The sequence below is a fragment of the Paramisgurnus dabryanus genome, chromosome 18 (assembly GCF_030506205.2).
Source record: "Paramisgurnus dabryanus chromosome 18, PD_genome_1.1, whole genome shotgun sequence".
NCBI lineage: Eukaryota > Metazoa > Chordata > Actinopteri > Cypriniformes > Cobitidae > Paramisgurnus > Paramisgurnus dabryanus.
Window position 1 is genome coordinate 28,375,823 of NC_133354.1, and position 18,475 is coordinate 28,394,297.

The 18,475-nt window shown below is 36.9% G+C and overlaps 1 protein-coding gene across 1 annotated transcript in view; it reads right to left on the minus strand.

Moving 5' to 3' along the window:
* Positions 1-10,762, minus strand: part of shroom1 (shroom family member 1) — a 43,600-nt gene extending 32,838 nt beyond the window's left edge. Inside the window, exon 1 of the mRNA XM_065287555.2 lies at positions 10,624-10,762. The gene's annotated coding sequence lies outside the window, so the exon portion shown is untranslated. The remainder of the gene's footprint in view (positions 1-10,623) is intronic.
* Positions 10,763-18,475: the final 7,713 nt, after the last annotated feature.

Here is an 18,475-nt window from a genome sequence, read left to right on the forward strand (position 1 = left end):
GAATGCACTGTTATATTAATTTAATTATTTTTTACTCATTCATTTATCTATGACAAGCCACTGGATTGGTGGACAAAAAAACAGAAGATGCTTTACTGTAAGTGCACCTGGTAACACTGTCATGGTTGTAACTTTCTTAAAGGTGCTCTAAGCGAATTGACGCGTTTTAGACCATAAAACATTTTTTGTTACATAAAGCAAACATCTCCTCACTATCTGCTTGCTGCCTGTCCGCTGATCAAACTGTAAAAAAACACGATCTCTCTAGACAGCCCTGGCTTCACAAACGGCAATAACAACACAGTGGCCAAACCTACAAACAGAAACCATAACAAAGTATTCCAACCAATAAACGACAAGAAGGATTTGGAGGTGGGGGTTGGGCACATTCATGGAAGCACGGAAGGGAGGGGGAGGAGTTAGCTACGCTCCGTCTGTTTGAAAACAATTCAAACGTCAACAAAAACTAACGTCTCGCAGATTCGCTTAGAACGCCTTTAAAGAGCACCAGTTATCCGACTCAGGATTTAACATTTCCTTTTTGTGTGTTTTAGTACATGTTAACAATATGCAAAAAGTACAAATCCCAAAGTAAACGATGACGCAAGTTATCGTCTCCAACATAAATCTCTTTCTTTTGTACTACAATAAACACACGAATTGTAGGCAACCGTTTTCTTCCTGGGATTGGTGATGTAGTAATGACCAGTGCTTACTGTAGTCCCAATTCGCCTACTTATACTACGACCTAAAAGTATGTACTTTTTTTGTGAGAAAAAAGTACATACTTTTGAGTGTGTAGCAAAAGAGTATGCACGTTCTGGGACATACTTCGATGACGTCATGCAACGTGAATGAAAACGTGGTTGCCTAGTTACGCACAACACGACTGTTCAAATATTTCATTCATTCTTATAACTTATGTCCAATATAATTTTATTTAATATTCCCATCTTTTATTCCCATCTTTTTATTCTCATGAAAGCTACTTATTTTAAAGTCAAAATATTTAAAGTTTATAGTATAACTATTGTTTAACATATTTTATGCTTAATTTTATACTTATGTATATAACTAAAAAAAACCTGATGAAAATGAACCATGCTTTTACTATAGTAAAAGTGTAGTAACCATGTTTCTATGGTTGGACAAATTTTTTTTTTAACATTTGTACTGCCACAGTATTACTACTAGTGCTGTGTTCAAAATATCGATACAACGATACATCGTCATGGACGCCTGACGATGCGAGCATCGATACAGAACCTTCCGTATCGATTTGAATGCACTTTTAAAAGTAACGTGACGAATCGCTGTTGATCCGTGATCCATATGGAAAGGACGCATGTGTCCAGCAGAGTAGGCTACGTAGAGTTAAAGGTAGCAGGGTATACTTTCACTTTGCGTGTCTCGCTGGCACACGTGTCTGCATAGCAAGCTGCGTACTTGCGCGCGCATTCAGTGTGAAAGCGCAGGTATCTTAGCATATACTACTGCAAAGGACTTTATTAGCCACTCTCTTATAAAACAGTACTAACACATTTGAGAAGAAACACGACAAAGATTTGCACGTAAAAAGTGTACGTCTAGAGAAGAGATACAGAGCTACTTCAAACTATACTGTAACTGTCACATTAATAATCTGATTTCTATTAAATAGTATTAAGTCTGACTGCATGTTTATAAATATATTCATAGATGTAGAATAATGAGAGACAAATATAATGCCTAGAGTAAGGCACCATCTTTGTAAAACTGCTTTTCAAAAAAACATAAGTTAAGTACTAACTCTGGGATTTTAAGTAGGGATTCACCGATACCACTTTTTTGGAAAACGAGTACGAGTACTTGCATCTCAGTACTTGCCGATACCGAGTACTTAATAAAAAAACATGATTTAAATTTACAGGTAACAGCTTTAGTCATATAATTTAACAAAAAACAAAGGACTAGTTTTCCAGTTTGTTTAAAACTCTGCCTCTTTGGACAACACAAGAGGCATTAACCCCTTACACGCCGCTCAAACATAGACATTTCTCAGACCATGGTATCGATTCCAGGTATCGGGGGACTTTTAACGAGTACTTTAGAAAATGTGGTATCGAGGCCGATACCCGATACCAGTATCGGTATCTGTGCATCCCTAATTTTAAGTATTTCTATGAGTTAACCCAGAAGCTAATAAATGAATGGCAATAACACAACTGTTACAACACTGCTTATTCAATGTACAATAAACAGATGATGATAATAATAATAATAATTATAATAATATTAATGTTACTAAATTCTGAACAAAAATGTATTTCAAAATAGTCTTGTATCATGATGCGCATCGTATCGGGGCCCTTGTATCGGGATACGTATCGTATCGGGAAATGGTTTGTGATACACAGCCCTAATTACTACAAATAAGTCAGTGTGGTTAAACTATGGTTAGTGTAGTAAAAGGTGTTTATTTTCATAAGGGTTTATAGTAAGGTATAAATCTAAGATAGAAACGTAAAAAGAAATAAAAAAGACACTTGCATGACACTGTACTAGAGCCACGGTACATCAACCGAATATTACGAGACAATAAAATATAACTTTAATTAGGGTTAAACATTTGAATTCTTACACTTTAAAGCTAAGGGCGCATCTCCACTGCTGCATCTGGCTGCCATGTTACATCACCACAAAGCAGTGGGTAGTGGGCAATATTAGCCGTTAGAGTGTGCATTGATCTGGGTAGGGTTGCACCAGTCGTTCGTAAGTTCTTACTTAAACTGGGACGTAAAGTCCAAACTAGAGGCTTAGTTACTACTAGCTAGTTTACAACTAACTCTTTAGGGGTTGTGCACACCAAAACTTTTAAATGCGGCTGAAATGCCGAATGTCAGCTGTTTTTTGGTTGCTGTGGTAATGTCCCGCCCCTCCTCCACTGTGATTGGATGGCCGTGTGAGAACTGACATTGACGAGCGAAGCTTTTGACTCGAAGTTGAATATTTTTCAACTCTTGGCGCTCAGCGCTGAACGCGGAAAAACCACCGTGCGCCAGTTTTCAGCGAGGAAAGAAAACTGCTAGCTGCTGGCTTATTTGAAGAACGCTGAGCTTCCATTGGAAACAATTGAAAACATGCGCCGGCCGCGGGCGTAAAAGCTTTGGTGTGTCCAGCCCCTTACTTTATTCAATTGCACCATTTGTTCTTAAGGCAGAACGTAGCTAGTAGGTCGAAAGCTCTCTGTAAAGTAATGGGTTGTCGCATAGAATGACATCTATTTTTCTCAAACCAATCACAAGCCTTCTAATGGGTAAACAGGAAATAGTTTGAACAGCACGTAATTTCAAACTCATTCTTGACCGGCCTTAACCGAAAGTAAAAAAGACGTTAAAGCATATTTTATCGAACTCAAAACATTACACTTTTAATTGAAAATATCTATCCCACACATGGAGGAGAAAATAAACAGGAAGAAAATTAAATTCTTATTTTAATTGATGGATACACAGAAAACAAAACATTTCTTGAAAACTGTTGAAGAACTTGCGGCTCTTCATAATCAATTATGTGCTCATCGATGTGATCTAATCTGGCTGACATCTTATTTCGACCGCTATTCATGGACAGAGGCTTCCGTAAATATTTAGTTACAACGTATAGTTACGTTTAAACTAAGTTTAATGGTGCAACGCAAAAACATTTAGTAGTGCATAAGTTGTAACTTAGTGCCCATTTACGTCGTAACTAGGCTATGTTGTAACTTACAGCTGGTGAGTTGCTGTAAATTACTGGTGCAACCGGTCCCTGCACTTCGAATTCTAACCGGAAATAGTAGACCTTCCGGGTATCTTTGGGATACTCATTTCAACATACTACGATTTAGGACGTACTAATTCTAGTTTTGCGTCACATTTCTAACTGACATCAGAGGTATTCAGGCCAATCACAACGTACAGATTAGCTGGACAAAACAAGTGTTTATGTTTTAATAATCCTTACCTTATCAATCGGTTACGTCTTGCTCAAGCTGCGCTGGCAAAGTTTGGGGGTCGTATTAATAAGGTAGTAAAGACGATATTGGGGCCAATTGGAGCACACCGCGCATTCTCAGAATGATAAACTTTGTAGAAATTGACGGGTTTCAGAAAGTTGGGGACATAGAGAAGCAACAACAATGTACGGTATGCGGAAAATAATGTGTTTTTGTAACCATAAACCATGCGAATACATTGCATTACACAAAATAACTTTCTTTTAGCAACGTAATAGTGGCTCTTTAAACAAAACACACAAAGACTGCCACAGTTTCAGCATTTGTGAACTTTGCTACCTGGCATTAATTCAGAGGTGCAGTAACTGGAGAGGCAAAACATAGAAGTGGAGAGGCTGGTGAGAGATATACAGTACAGGAAGCAAGTGGAATGAGAGAACGAGTGATAAATTGTGAAAATGTCAAATTGAAGTAGCACCTGTGTCACTGCTCACTATTTTAAATGCGCTTAGTGTTTGAAAAGCACCTGAAACACAATCATGTGATGACCATTTTGATCCCGTCAAAATGCATACTGTAAACATCTCTTTTATGAGCTACAATGTTTCATGTGAGACACAGGTGTATTGAGGGTAGTAACAGTTTCTCTCACACATTCTTAGGAAAGGTTGAAATCTTACCTTGTGACAGGGATAGTACTGTTAACTAATCCACCAATGAGGGGATCGTTTAATGCCCTACAGAATGTTCAGCTAAGATTTGTATTACTATTGCTGGACCATTTATTTCATAAAACAGTGGCTCGGATATCAAGGCTAAACCCAGTTCAACATTTACAATAATATATATTAGGTAATTTGTCAGGCTTGCCTGTTTTAATTTTAAAAAATCTGCCTGGTTTTTTTTCCGCATGATGAAAATTTGAGGGAGTACAAAATCATAAGGTTATCTAAAAAAGGAAAATCCATATTTACATAATATTTGTATTTTATTCTTTTTGGAAGGCAAGGAAGATGTGACATTTTCTTAACAGGTTTCATGAGATCCACTCAAATATAGTGAAAATTTCAATTTAAAATATTTTGAAAATATAAATATTTCTTATACTGTAAAAACGCATTGCTGCACTTAAATGTTTAAGTTTAAATAACTGGATTTAATAAGTCATTAAAACTTTTTTGACAAGTTAGAATTTGCTATAAATGATAAAAATCAAGTAGCGTGGCATTTTCCTCATAATGCATCCAAACAAGTGCATTATAATGTCAGACTTATTATTGTCCTACAGTGAGCTTTTGTCATGCTTGAGCAGTCAGTGAAGCTGAAGCAATATGTCACATTCTGCAGGAATTCACCCCGGGAGCCGATGTTCATGCTGTTTCCTCTTCATGAGTTAGTTATACAAGTCAATGTAGACAGCTTTCTCAGTTGATGAATTACAAGCGGCCCACTGATCCTGAATTATGAAATAATGAAAGTAGGAATTATGTTGAGATCTTTTTTGGTAGGATTTGCTTAGGAAGCCATCACTATTGCCTTTGACTATACTTAGGGTTGGAGTCTATTATGATTGTATAATTCATGGAGTATAGTCTGAAAGAAAGTTATATCCTTCTGAGCCTCTATTTGGTCTCCCTCATCACAGTGCAAGGGACAACATTCCTGATTGTGCCTTCTTGGCGACGACCCGGACAAGTATTAAACTTCCACATAAAACTGTTTTTGCTACAGACATGAAAGATACCTCAAAGGAAAGGTGTGATCGTTTTCTAAACTATAGCCATTTCTCAATATGCGTTCTTGTCTGTACTTGTGTTCTTGTGGACTTGTGAAACGTCTAGGCCTGTCACGATAACAAATTTTGCTAGACGATAAATTGCCTCAGAATTTGTCGCGATAGACGATAACATTGATGCTCCGGGACCATTATAATAATGCAGATACACCTTTTCAAAGATCTATAAACTTTTATTTCTAAACAATAAGTAATACTGGAACTGGAAGACATTTTAAATATCCACAAGAAATGAACAAAATAACAGGATGATTGCGTTTTAGGTGCATATGCATGTTTGTCGTGTTGCCACTTTTAAGTGCTACGTTTTTACCACAAATGCGACATAACGGCTCGTTCAGGTTTAGTGGTTCACCTCGGTCATTAGGTTTAAATCCAAAGTACTCCCACACTGCAGCTGTAGCGTTTGGTTTTGAAACTTGGCTGTTTACACTTGGTATTAAGATGTGTTTTTGATCAGATCACAAGTGGACGAGAGAGACATATCACGTTTACACCTGGTATTTAAATCCGTCTCTTTTGTCCACTTTCGACCGCTTCTGTGCTGACTTTTTATGATGTCATATTTATTTTAATAAGTCAGAAACGTGCAGGTGGGCGCGTGCAGCAGGTGACGCTAATTATGGATCCTCCGAAGCTTAGACCATCTCATTTCAGTTCTCGTCGCGAACTTCTGAGGCTTCCACCTTGAAAGACCGAGTGCTCACCTTTTAAGGTCGAATGCTCATAAGGTTGCAGCCCTTGAAATGGGACACAGCTCTTGTCACTCGTTGCACAGAGCGGACATCCAGTCTCTTTGGTAGAGAGATAGAGACAAGGAAAACAAACAAGCATGCAAATGTGAATTATCGCGGCCTAAAAAAATGATCGAGCTCATTTTATTTACCGTGCGATTAATCGATTTATCGTTTATCGCGACAGGCCTAGAAACGTCATCAGTCGCGGCCCAAGTACTGTTCCAATTCAAAGTTCGCATCAAGCCCAAGTTCACATAAAATCCCCGGATGTGTTCTTGATCCGCCCATTTTATCGAGGATGCATCAGAGGAGACTTGTGTGGACTTATGACAGCGAAGTTTCCCAGAATGCATTTCGCGTCAGAAGTTCGTTCTTCCGAGTCTGAACTTTCAAGTTCGAACTACGAAGGACACAAGTCCGAGTTCGGCGTACTTGGTTTTGAGAAACGGCTAATGAGACAAATTGAAGAGCTCAGATGCAAAACCCTCCAAGTGTGTCTGACATGTTTTTTTGTAAATGACTCTTAATGGATTCTGCCAACAAACTGAATAGCAACTAGGGGTGTGATGGTCATTATATAACCGTGAGACCGACGGTTATAGTTGAACACCGTCATTAGAACTCTATAACCGCCAAAACCGTGTTCTTAAAATATTTTTTAAACATTTTTTATCATAAAGAATTTTTAAATACTAATTAAAAACAACTGTTAACAGTCTGTGTTACACGCCCCCTCACGTTCTCACGCAGTGAAAAATACAGAGCGGAGCAGACACTGACAACGCGCTGACATACAGGACAGACCAGGTTACTTTTCGGTTACTTTTGAGATTTAACATATTAAACAAAGTCTCACCTTTCAAATCATCTCTTCCTTCTAGTTAATTTATAGCATCAAATAAACATGAATGACCATGAGAAGGAATGTTGTTTTAACCGCGGAAAGGCGTCAGTACACTCCGCTTTTCAAGTTCAAATCCTCCCATGCTAATCTACTAACTCTCTTGAACGCACATTCACTGCTAGTTGTCTTGCTGTTAATTTAAAAGAAACGTAAAGCAAATAGCTAATCAGTGTCTAGTTTATTCAAACGCCGGGTGAGCACTGTGCGAGTCTGTGGAGAGCGTTTGCTGCGCGTGGCCATTGTGCTTTTACACCGGCTGCATTTAATAACAATCTCAAGTTCACATTACTTTCTTTTACCTGCATTTATGAGCAAAACCTCTTCAATACGCTTTTAATCCACATTGTTTTCATGCTGTTCTGGTCCGTGTAATGACAGATATAGATACAATTACAGACATAAAAAGCCCAATGCACAAATCTGTTTCTCTGAAGATTATTAAGATAGATGAAAGATAGAGGATTAATTTATGCTGGGCAGAGAGTGACAGCGCAGTCTTCTGGCAACAGTGTGTTTTTTTAAATATTTCATTGCTTTCTGTTAAATTGTTCAAAGTTATTACTGTTTAAAACACACTTGGCATCGCATTCATGATTTTTATGGTAAAATTACACTTTCCCGTCAATCCACGAGCATTTAAACGAGCAAAACGCCCCCCAACGACGGTTATGTGACGAACCGTCACATTTGACTCACGTCATAACCGTCATCACCAATTCTGAAACCGGCACACCCCTAATAGCAACTAAGTCTGGAAATAAGCGGTTTTGAATTAAAAGTATTTGATGGATGAATAATACATGCCTAGAGAATTCAGTTAACTCTTTCCTCGCCAGTGACGAGTTATCTCATCAATTAAGAGAAAACGCTTTCCTGCCAAAGACAAGTTTTTATGGCAATCTATATTTCCACTATTATCCACTAGTGGCGCTCTTTCCCAACTTATAAACGCTAAAGCATCCACTGATCCAAAAACAGTAAAACTCTTTACAAAGTCCTTTACAAAAATATAATTATCTGGTGCCAAATTTGGTATTTTTGAAGAAACCCACCCATATTTTAGAGGTGATAAATTGTTCTTTCATTTTATATACTGTATATTTATATATTTTTAAAGTAGAAAATTTTCTGGAAGGCATTAAACTATGTGAAAATCATAAAGAAGTGCTGGCGCTGGCAACTTTCAAAAGTAACACTGGCAGGGAAAGAGTCAATATCATTATCTAATTTTTGACGGAGATGGCATCTAGAGTTTTTTTCCATCTAATCTCCTCAATCTCTTTTGCATGGCAGATGATTAAACTGGTGAACACATAAATCCCAAAAACATACAGGGAAAAAAGAACCAAAGTCATATCTACGGACCAAAATATCATAAAAACAGGTGTGCAGGTTCATTCAGTTCCTTGATGTCCTCGTTAATGATATTCTCATTTCAGAGAGACACAAAAGGAGAAATGTGGAGGAACATATTGTTGGCCACTCTTGTCCAGTAAATGTAAACTCAAAACTGCATTCTCTTTCCTTACATTGAAAACAGCAAGCAAGATATTCATTAACATTCTCAAATACATTTTAGCATAATACTAATTGTTTGAAGCTACTCATTTTAAGAAGAGCTCAGGTGACTGGATCGGTTTACCGTCACGCCTGACTAACATCTGCCTCACCCTCACAACAGATTCCATCCGTGCTAGCATGCTAGCATCTAAAAAACAGCTAACTTTCTTTGTCGTCCAAGAAGCTCATGAAACTGACAACAAAAAGCAGCAGCAGTTCAAAATAACCAGCTTGATTTGTGTGAAAAGCAAACAGGTTTGTCATGGTGAGCCTGGATAAACCAGTTTACATTGTGGATGTGTTAAAGTAACTACGCTAACACCCAGACAATCATTTGTTAGACAAAGATTGTCTACACTGGCACAAATGAATACTGTGGAAAACACTTCCCATGTTAAAAGAAATATTCTCTGGGCCTATTTGAGTTATAAAAAAGTACCCATGACAATATCGTAAATTGTGTTAGCATAATTGCACCTGTTATCTGTTTCACAGAGGCACTAAATGTATCTATTTTAAGTGATAATGATCAGCAATTATGACGAATTATTGTTCTGTAGATAAATTATGTGAATGTGGGAGGGGGGGTCTCACTTAGCAATTAACTTTGCACTGTATGTGCAGGTTTTTAAGTTTATTCATGTAGGTACAGGTGACTTTCAGTGCTGTGTTTGTTATCCCTGAATTCTGCAAAGTCTGCAACCAAGTTCACTTCGAGGCAGAGTGTTCACCAACAGACTGATAAGGTTTCGGTACCTGGACAAATCGCCAGTGTCCAGTTTCCTCTGAACAATGCATAGCAATACTGTCACCTTTCACCATTTTAAATTCATCTTGCAATTATAACTAGGCCAAAGGTGTGATTAATAATTCAGCAAACTCCACTATAATCCATTTGATAGATGACAGCAATGCAACATATTTTTATGAACAGACCTCATGACAAAAATGTATGCCAAAATCTATTACACACACATTTTCAGTCACTCATAACCCTTTCAACAGCTTTGAATTAATCATTGTAGATAAAATCTGGCATCCCAGCAAATCAGTAAAGTTAACTGACTTAGCGTGCACTAATTTCAAATATTTTCAAGTATGGGAGTCAATTATTCGTCTTATACCATGGTTACCACAGACATTGCCCTGGTGGTTATTTTAAGACATTTGACAGGTCAGGTGTGAGCTTATCGAAAAATAATGCATACCTGTGGAACATTACTCAACCAATAACAATAAAGCATTCAACAGCCCCGTGGTATATATTCTTATTAGTATTATTTTAATGGGTTTAATGTTTTTAATACGTTTTTAATCTGTTTTACTGATAGTGAGATTTGTTCTGCGTGATTACCTCTTTCCCTGGTGGGACAAAGTCCCCAACACAACGCACTTGAGTATAAAGAGACCCATTGTGTAATACTATACTGTTAGAACAAAAGACACTTATGTCTTATTAAAACACGTGCATCTTATCCTGACATGCTGTAATAATACAACGTACATCCACTTTTAAAGTAAAACTCGACACATTTCTTATCTATAGACGGACATCATCATATCCACCTGTTGCAGTGAGCCGTTGACCGAAACTATCACATTTACAAACCGATACTAACATTAGACATAAACTCATGCTAGAGCCGCTTACCTGAACCCTCCTGTTAGGATTTATTCCGACTTTACAGCACGATTCAAGTATGTTTTATTCACTAGCAACTGTGTGAGATCGCGCAAAATGAGCTTTATGAAAACATCTCTGCGTCTCCCGACACAAACTACAGCGAGAACTGCTACCACCTCTGTGTAGAGAGGAGTGACGTAAACCAAGACCTGACCAATCAGCGACCAGAAGGGCAGGGCGATTATAGTGGGAGGAATATGGGCGGTATTTTGTTAGACGAAAAGCTGTTTTAGGAAAAAGTAAACATTTTAAGATATTATCATGGCTGCCAACTTTTGAGTTCAGCTTGGATTGAGATTTACCTGGGGGGGGGGGTTTAGGGGTGCATAGAGGGTTGGCATCTTGCGGTGGTTATTAAATTATTTATTAATATTATTTTTCACTAATTGATTATTAAAGAATAAAATTATTATGTGCTTTCTTTACTAAACTAACCATTTGCCAAACAACTTGTAATACTATCTAACTATATAACTTTTGATAATAGTGTGGATTTTTTTTGCTATTTCTCTTAATGAGTTTATAGTTTGTTATAATTTTATCCCATTTACTTTTTCCCCTGATCAAAGTGCCACAAAAGTTCTTAAAAGTCTAATGACTGGTCTCTGTAAAATGTATTTTAGATGACAGCAGATTTGATTCAGTTAATTCACCTGGAAAGAGGAGAAGCATAAAGTGATGATTTGTGATTGATTGGTGCTCAGTGATTCTTGGGAATTTGGAAAAAACAGGTTTAAATTTGAAAAAAAAATTAAAAGTTAATTAAATTACAAAATCTGAAGGTATATCATTATAGACCAAGCAAGGTCTTGGCTGTTTAGCAATTTACCTGTGCAACCTACCCAGTTTGTATTTTTTTCATAAAATAGGCATTTTTCCAGTTAACGTTTACTTTAAGCCTAAATAGAAAAAGTAATGATTTTTGTATTAATAGAGACTATTACTTTAATATCTCAACAGCACTGAAGAAACATTTTGTAAGCATTTTCATTTAAAACAAATAAAACTCCGTCTGATGGTGGTGACACTAATCTGACGGTGGTGACAGTGGCCTCATTACAACATACAATTCCAAAATACCACTCGAGTCAGTGGCCTCTTGCTTAAACTTTATGTAAGTATTTGGTCGAAAAAATAACAATCCTGAGCACTGTGATGAACAAATATCAAATCATCACTTCCTAAAATACATAAAACCTTACAGAAAAGACAGAAAACCTTACGGTGGTGACATCTGACGGTGGTGACAAAAACCTAATATAGATAAAAAAAATAGATGAGTTGTTCACATTAGCCATCTTGTTTCCCCTCTGTTGCTAGCTACTTCAGACCTCGAATGATACAGAATGATACATTTATTTCATAATCTAATCTAATATTTTGTATACAAAGATGACGATGTTGACATGTTATGGTTGTCACAGTAGCAATGTCCCAAAATATGAACAAGTTTAAGAGAAAATAGTAAACATACAGGAGCTTGAGTAATCTTGAAAAATGCAGTAGAGCTGAAGGTTTGAATATGGGCTCCTCAGGAATGCAGTTGACCCTGTAGTTGTCTGATTTTATTGCTTTTTATAAATATCTGACGGTGGTGACGAATATGTGGGACACATGTTGAGCAATCACAAAATAATAGTAAATATTGTTCAAAACTCACTGTTTGTAGTTTTTAATACATATTTCAATGTACTCTTTAATGTGGTAAATATATTATTCAATTCAATTATTACTTTTGGCTTTTTTAATCAAGTTGAAATGATTATCTCTTAACCGAGGACAGCTTATTTTGTAGGCGATGGGCCAGCATATAATCATTAAATTAATAAAAAAATAAACCTATAAAAGAACCTTATGTGCAAAGGACCCCCTGATTATAACATTGATTCTTTTTCTTCATGAAAGTGTCATTAATTTCCAACAGAATTAGCACTTTTCTTAGTGGGACATGTTTTTGCCAAAGTTTCAAGAATCAGTGTGCTAATAGAGGGACTGTCATACTCAAAATACACCAAACTAAAAGAGTACTCTGAATTAAACTGAAGCAACAGATAATTTGCATGTCGAGACCATAATAATTAATTTGTTATATTATTGTGTCTTGCCCACAGAAAAGCCCACACAGGGCCTATATGGGGTAGCCAATGCGGGCCCCCTATGACTTTGCCCTTTTAGGGCCCCCATGAGGGTTTTTTTTGGGCCAACCTACAGTGGGCTTGCCCACAGAATACCCCACACGGGCCCTATAGGGGCTAGTCCATGCGGGCCCCCTATGACTTTGCCCTTTTGGGCCCTATGAGTATTTTTTGTTGGCCAACCCTCTGTGGGCATGCCCACAAAAAAACCCACACAAATTAGCTAGCCCTCATGATTTTGCCATTAATTATAGTAATAATAATAATTATTAACATAAATATTATTAAAATATTATAATAATGATTGGTTGTAATTATCTTAGAAGATAATTTTCTTTTAATGTATATTGTTATTGTTAAATCAAAAACCATGGTTACTACACTTTTACTATAATAAAACCATAATTTATTTTTATAAATGTCTACTGTATATATGTAAAAAATAATTGAACCCCCCATCCCCCAGGAAGAAGATCTAAAAAACCTGTGCTTTAAAGCACACCATTTCTGTTTATTTTAGTAAAAGAAAATATTTAATGTTAAACAAGTTTATTTTCGTTATTTTCTTTGACACATTTGGGCATTTTCCCAGACAGGGATTAGACTAGTCGTTGACTAAAATAAATGTAAGAGCTGTCCAAACGGAATACATTTTGCAATAACATATCTTAAAATACATCAGTGCCCTTCGTTTTCCCTGCTGAAAAAAACAGCATCAAACCAGCATGGACCAGCATGGGAATTATGCTGGTCTATGCTGGTTTGATGCTGGTTTAGCTGGTGGTCACCAGCATACCAGCACCAAAACACAACATATGCTGGGATGCTGGGGCTAATGCTGGTTTGGTGCTGGTTTTGCTGGTGCTGATGCTGGTTTAGCTGGTGCTAATGTTAGCTGATGCTGATTAGCAGGTGCCAATGTTGGTGCTGATGCTGGTTTAGCTTGTGTTCAGCAAACCAGCACCAAAACACAACATATGCTGGTTTTGCTGGTATGCTGTTTTTTCAGCAGGGTTGCCTCACAATGCACACAAGTATTGTTTTTTGTAGGGCATGTTTATCAAAACTATATATTTCCTTATGAAACTAAGGCCTAATCAAACTAAGGCTTAGTCCTGTTTTAAGATAATCCCTGTCCGTGAAACCGCACCCATCTTTTGCTATACGGCTTGTATGACTTTATGCAACCGACAAGCGAATGTCGTCAACTTACCGCGAGAGCGCGTCGAGAAATCATAAGTAGAAGTCTAATTTCGGATCGCTCTCGCGGTACTTCAATGTCATCCACATTAAATCGAACACAGCTATAATTTGCGGGCGCGCGCCTCGTGACGTGAGTATAAACAGCGTGCATTCTAGATTTAACTGTCTGATGTTCTCCTCAGACAGTTTTCGTTTATTCTGAGGTAAGTTTTCCTTCATTCCTTGTTACTTCATTAAAATAAGTTTACAATAATGTTCATTTCGTTGTTAGTAATTCGATATGACTAATATATTATGAACTTTAATGTTGAGTTGTTGACTATTGATGTAAGCTGACAGTTTGACTCAGTTCGACGCAGCTGTGAGCTAAGTGCAGATATTTTATTTGTATTTACCTTCTATAAAAATGTGTTATGCTTGTTCTTAAATTAATGTGACATTGTTTAGTTAATTATAACCCATTATTTCGATGGCGTTTGACGCGGGTAACGTTAAATCTATAGGGACACAGTTCAACGTTACAGTAGAAGAAATAAAACAGAAGCCATAAATTCTGGTTTAATAGCTATTGTATATTTATGTTTACTTTTCTTCCAGGTCATGTTCTTCGTGTATTTTGATGTTTTCCATTGGCTGAAGAGTAAGTATTACTTGTGTTTATATTTGCACCCAGAACATAAGTGCTCAAAAAGTAAAAATTAAGTAAATCAACATATTTTAAAGCTCTCTTCAATACAATGGATAAAGAAAAATATTAACTACACTTAAATAGTCAGAGGAGCTCACTTTGACTTGATGTACAATTCCGTCTAATTTAATGTATTAGATCAGTGTTTCCCAGCCACAGACTGCTTGTTTGGTTTGTCGTAGAATAATAACATGGTGGCACAGTGTTTGAAAAAGCGCTCGAAGCTAACTTACAGGTTGCTGTGTCGGTCACAGCTGCATTGATGGTTCAGTGGTAGAAATCTTGCCTGTCATTGCCAGGGCCAGCCATGTATACCTGTAGAACAGTGACTAGCCAATCAGAAGCGAGAAAAAATTCAGTGCGTGTTTCAGGTTGGCCGCACTGAAACATCGGTTCGAATCCCAGTGAAGGTGAACTGAAGATGTTATTTATACCTTTTGACACATTCCCTTATTCACATATTTAATGATTATAAATCAGTTATCACTTTACTTTTGTTTTTTAGTATGAAACTTGTTTCTGAATACTTTTTACTGATGCATTGTGAACTTGTGCAATGCAATGTGAACTGTATAGGGTGTGTAATGTCCAAATAAATAGAGTTTTCAGGACATCTTCAGATAAATAATTTTTTAATAAAAATAAACATTCAATACAATACAATAAAATGCATGCCTATTTAATTTTAAAAGACAATCCTTCTACCACAACAATATAAACATGTTAGCACGAAAAAGCGAAAAGGCAATTAGATTGAATGAACAAATGTAAAATAAATCCTGTACATACTAGGAATATCCCAAGATGACAAAAATAAATAATTAATTTATGAAATGAAGTGACGGTTAATTAATATCAATTCAACTGCAGTTGGTTTTTTCTGATTTAAACCTTCATAACTTAAAAAATACAGCTAAGTAGCACCAAAACAATTACAACATAATAACATAATAATAAACATGTTTTGACCAACAAGTTATCTCTTTTTGTAAAAACACAGTAAAAGTGTAGCAGAATTTTTACATTTTACAATCCTGATGGAGTCAACATGCCATTCTAAAGTAAAACAAAAAAACAAACAAACAAACTAACTAACTAAAACAGAAACACAAATAAGGCAAGAACACACCACAGTGGTTTCAGCATGTAACAAACATCCATAACAAACAAGATACAGAGTTATATTTTTATGATACAATAATTACAATACATACATTCAGAACCAGGAAACATGAGAGCAGTCACTTTGAGTTGAGGGGTACCCAGAAGAGGCTGCAGGGAGTCATGAGAAACAATGGACAGCAGCTTCAGGGAGGAATAGAGTCTGTAGACCAGAGGTGAGCAACAGTTTTAATCCAAGGGCCACAGTTACTTTGGCAGAGTAAGTGGAGGGCCACACTTGTGAAAATTGCAATTTAACATAGTTACATGATTAAATGGTACAAATTGATTCAATACAAATATGTATAATGTACTATTCGCAAGGGATTAGTATTATCTTGGGACCTAGTGTGATTTAGAAATTACCTACCTACGTCTGAGTTTCGTGTGGCCGGTTCGCACGGGATAAGCAAAGCCTGTGATTTCACTTAAATTTACTGACTTATCTCTCAGATATAATGTTGAGGCTTTGCATAACACTATCAAGCTCCGCGTGAGCTAAATGTTTTTGTTCTGTACTTTTTTACTCGCATATTTTCTACATATTTTCAACCAAGGAACACATAAAATCAGTGCTTTAAGTGGGCCGGAACGTGCCGGTACTTAGTACCGCCACTTCCAAATATAGCTCTTGAGCGTACTACCACCTCTCCGTGCGCCCAGAACGTGCCTTTGGCGAACCGGAACGCTCATTTGCACATCTGTTTAATCCTTTGGCTGCGCTGCCGCTTTTCAGAGCGCCCTTCACAATGTACACCACCGAGAGCAGAGACTACATTACCCATACACCCTTGAGTTTACAAGTAAAAAGCGCATACGCCGCTTTTGCTGCTGTCAGTCAGGTCTGGGGAGGTGTGTGTTTGTGTGTGAAACGCGCAACCATAGCTGCTTGGTTAAAATTAAAATACAATGAACACTTAATATGCCCTCCTTGGTTTAGACTCTTGAGTAGTAAAATAACAAGGTCAGAATCAGAGGACTCGCTGCCTGACATCCCACCAAGCCAGAATGATATCACTGCAGGTCAGACGCAAAGCTTTATCCAATACCCTTTTTTAGGTACTGTACGTGAAAATCTCCGCTGTCGCGGCTGTCAGTTTGGTTCCCCTCGACGCAACTTCGGATTTCCTCAGGCAATGTGCAGGGTAAAAACATTCTTGAAATTGTAATAGACATTTAGTTTAATTGCTAAACAACAAGTGAACGAAAATTCTATGAATTTGAACGACACGCAAAGTAGTTTTACCACCCGCAAAATGGAAAACAATGGGACAAAATAAATTGATAACTTTCTAGTTTCAAATGGCTAGTATTTTATTATTCTTGAACCCATAGATCATGGTCTTGGTGTCATTTTAAAGTTTTTTTAAGCTCTTTCTATCTGAACAACTAGTTTTAGCATTTAACCATGCTAAAAATTTTACTCACATATCTACCTTTTGCACATTTTATTTATGTTCAATAATAGCTCTTTCTACAGTGGCTCTTTCTAAGGGTATTTTTTCAAAATCCTTTTGCATATTTTATTAATGTTCAGTAGCTCTTTCTAGCTCAAGCAAATCCACAAACTTATAAAAGGATTTATTATTTTTTACAATGTCGTCTGTTGACTGCTGAATATAAAACCCCTTCAATATCGGAGTCAAGTCAGCTAAAAAAAAAAATAGAGTACCGCCACCTCTTTTGGGCCACTTAAAGCACTGCATAGAATATAATATAACTTATTATTGATAGCAGTTAAGCTTAAAAAATAAAAAAGATAAAAAAATGAACTATCCAACTTAATTTCATAGATACAAATTAAAAATATCCTATATTAATATGTATTGCCTTCTGTATTGCATTCGTTCTGTGCGCGTACACAAATACCGTATAATTTTAATTTCTTTAAGACACTGCTGTGTTCTGTATTGACAGACGCTTTGTAAATTTGCACTTAACAAGCCTAAACAACCTCAGTGCATTTCGTTGTTCTGGATTTAAATAATAATCTTATTTTAATAAACAAAGGGTTAGGTATACCACACTAGTGAGCCACGCAAAATCACCGCAAATGAAATTCCTTTAGCTATACCACGACAGCCCCACCTAAACTTGGAGATCGCAAATATTGACAGTTCTGCATATTTTTAATATTAATCATCAAAATCAGAAATATACTAATAAAGCCCTCAAGTTTCACCATGAAAGCCAAAAAAATCAGAGGGATGTGTCTCTGTATGTGCGCTTCACAGCTGCAGTGCAAGAGGCACAGAAACTGAGAAAAAAAATAAAGGCGCACAGGTAACAAATGCTGGTCAAATTACCGAGATGCAAATTCGCACGGGACTAATATTATCAAAGGACCTTGGTGTTTGGTGAAATATGGTAGGTCATTTGCGGAGGAATTTTTACTTTACAAATTACAGACATGGCCGATTCGCACGGTATTAAGATCACAGACAACCTCCGTAATTATTACAAATCACTAGAGGTCACCAGGTAATACTAATCCTGTGTGAATAGGGCTTTAGGCTACTATACAGTTACTTTGACTTTGCCAGCCTATTTCAAGGCCTGATATTTATTTTTGCTAGGCCTGTCTGACCTAGGCTACTCTAACATTACAATAACTGGATTTACTTTCAAGGGT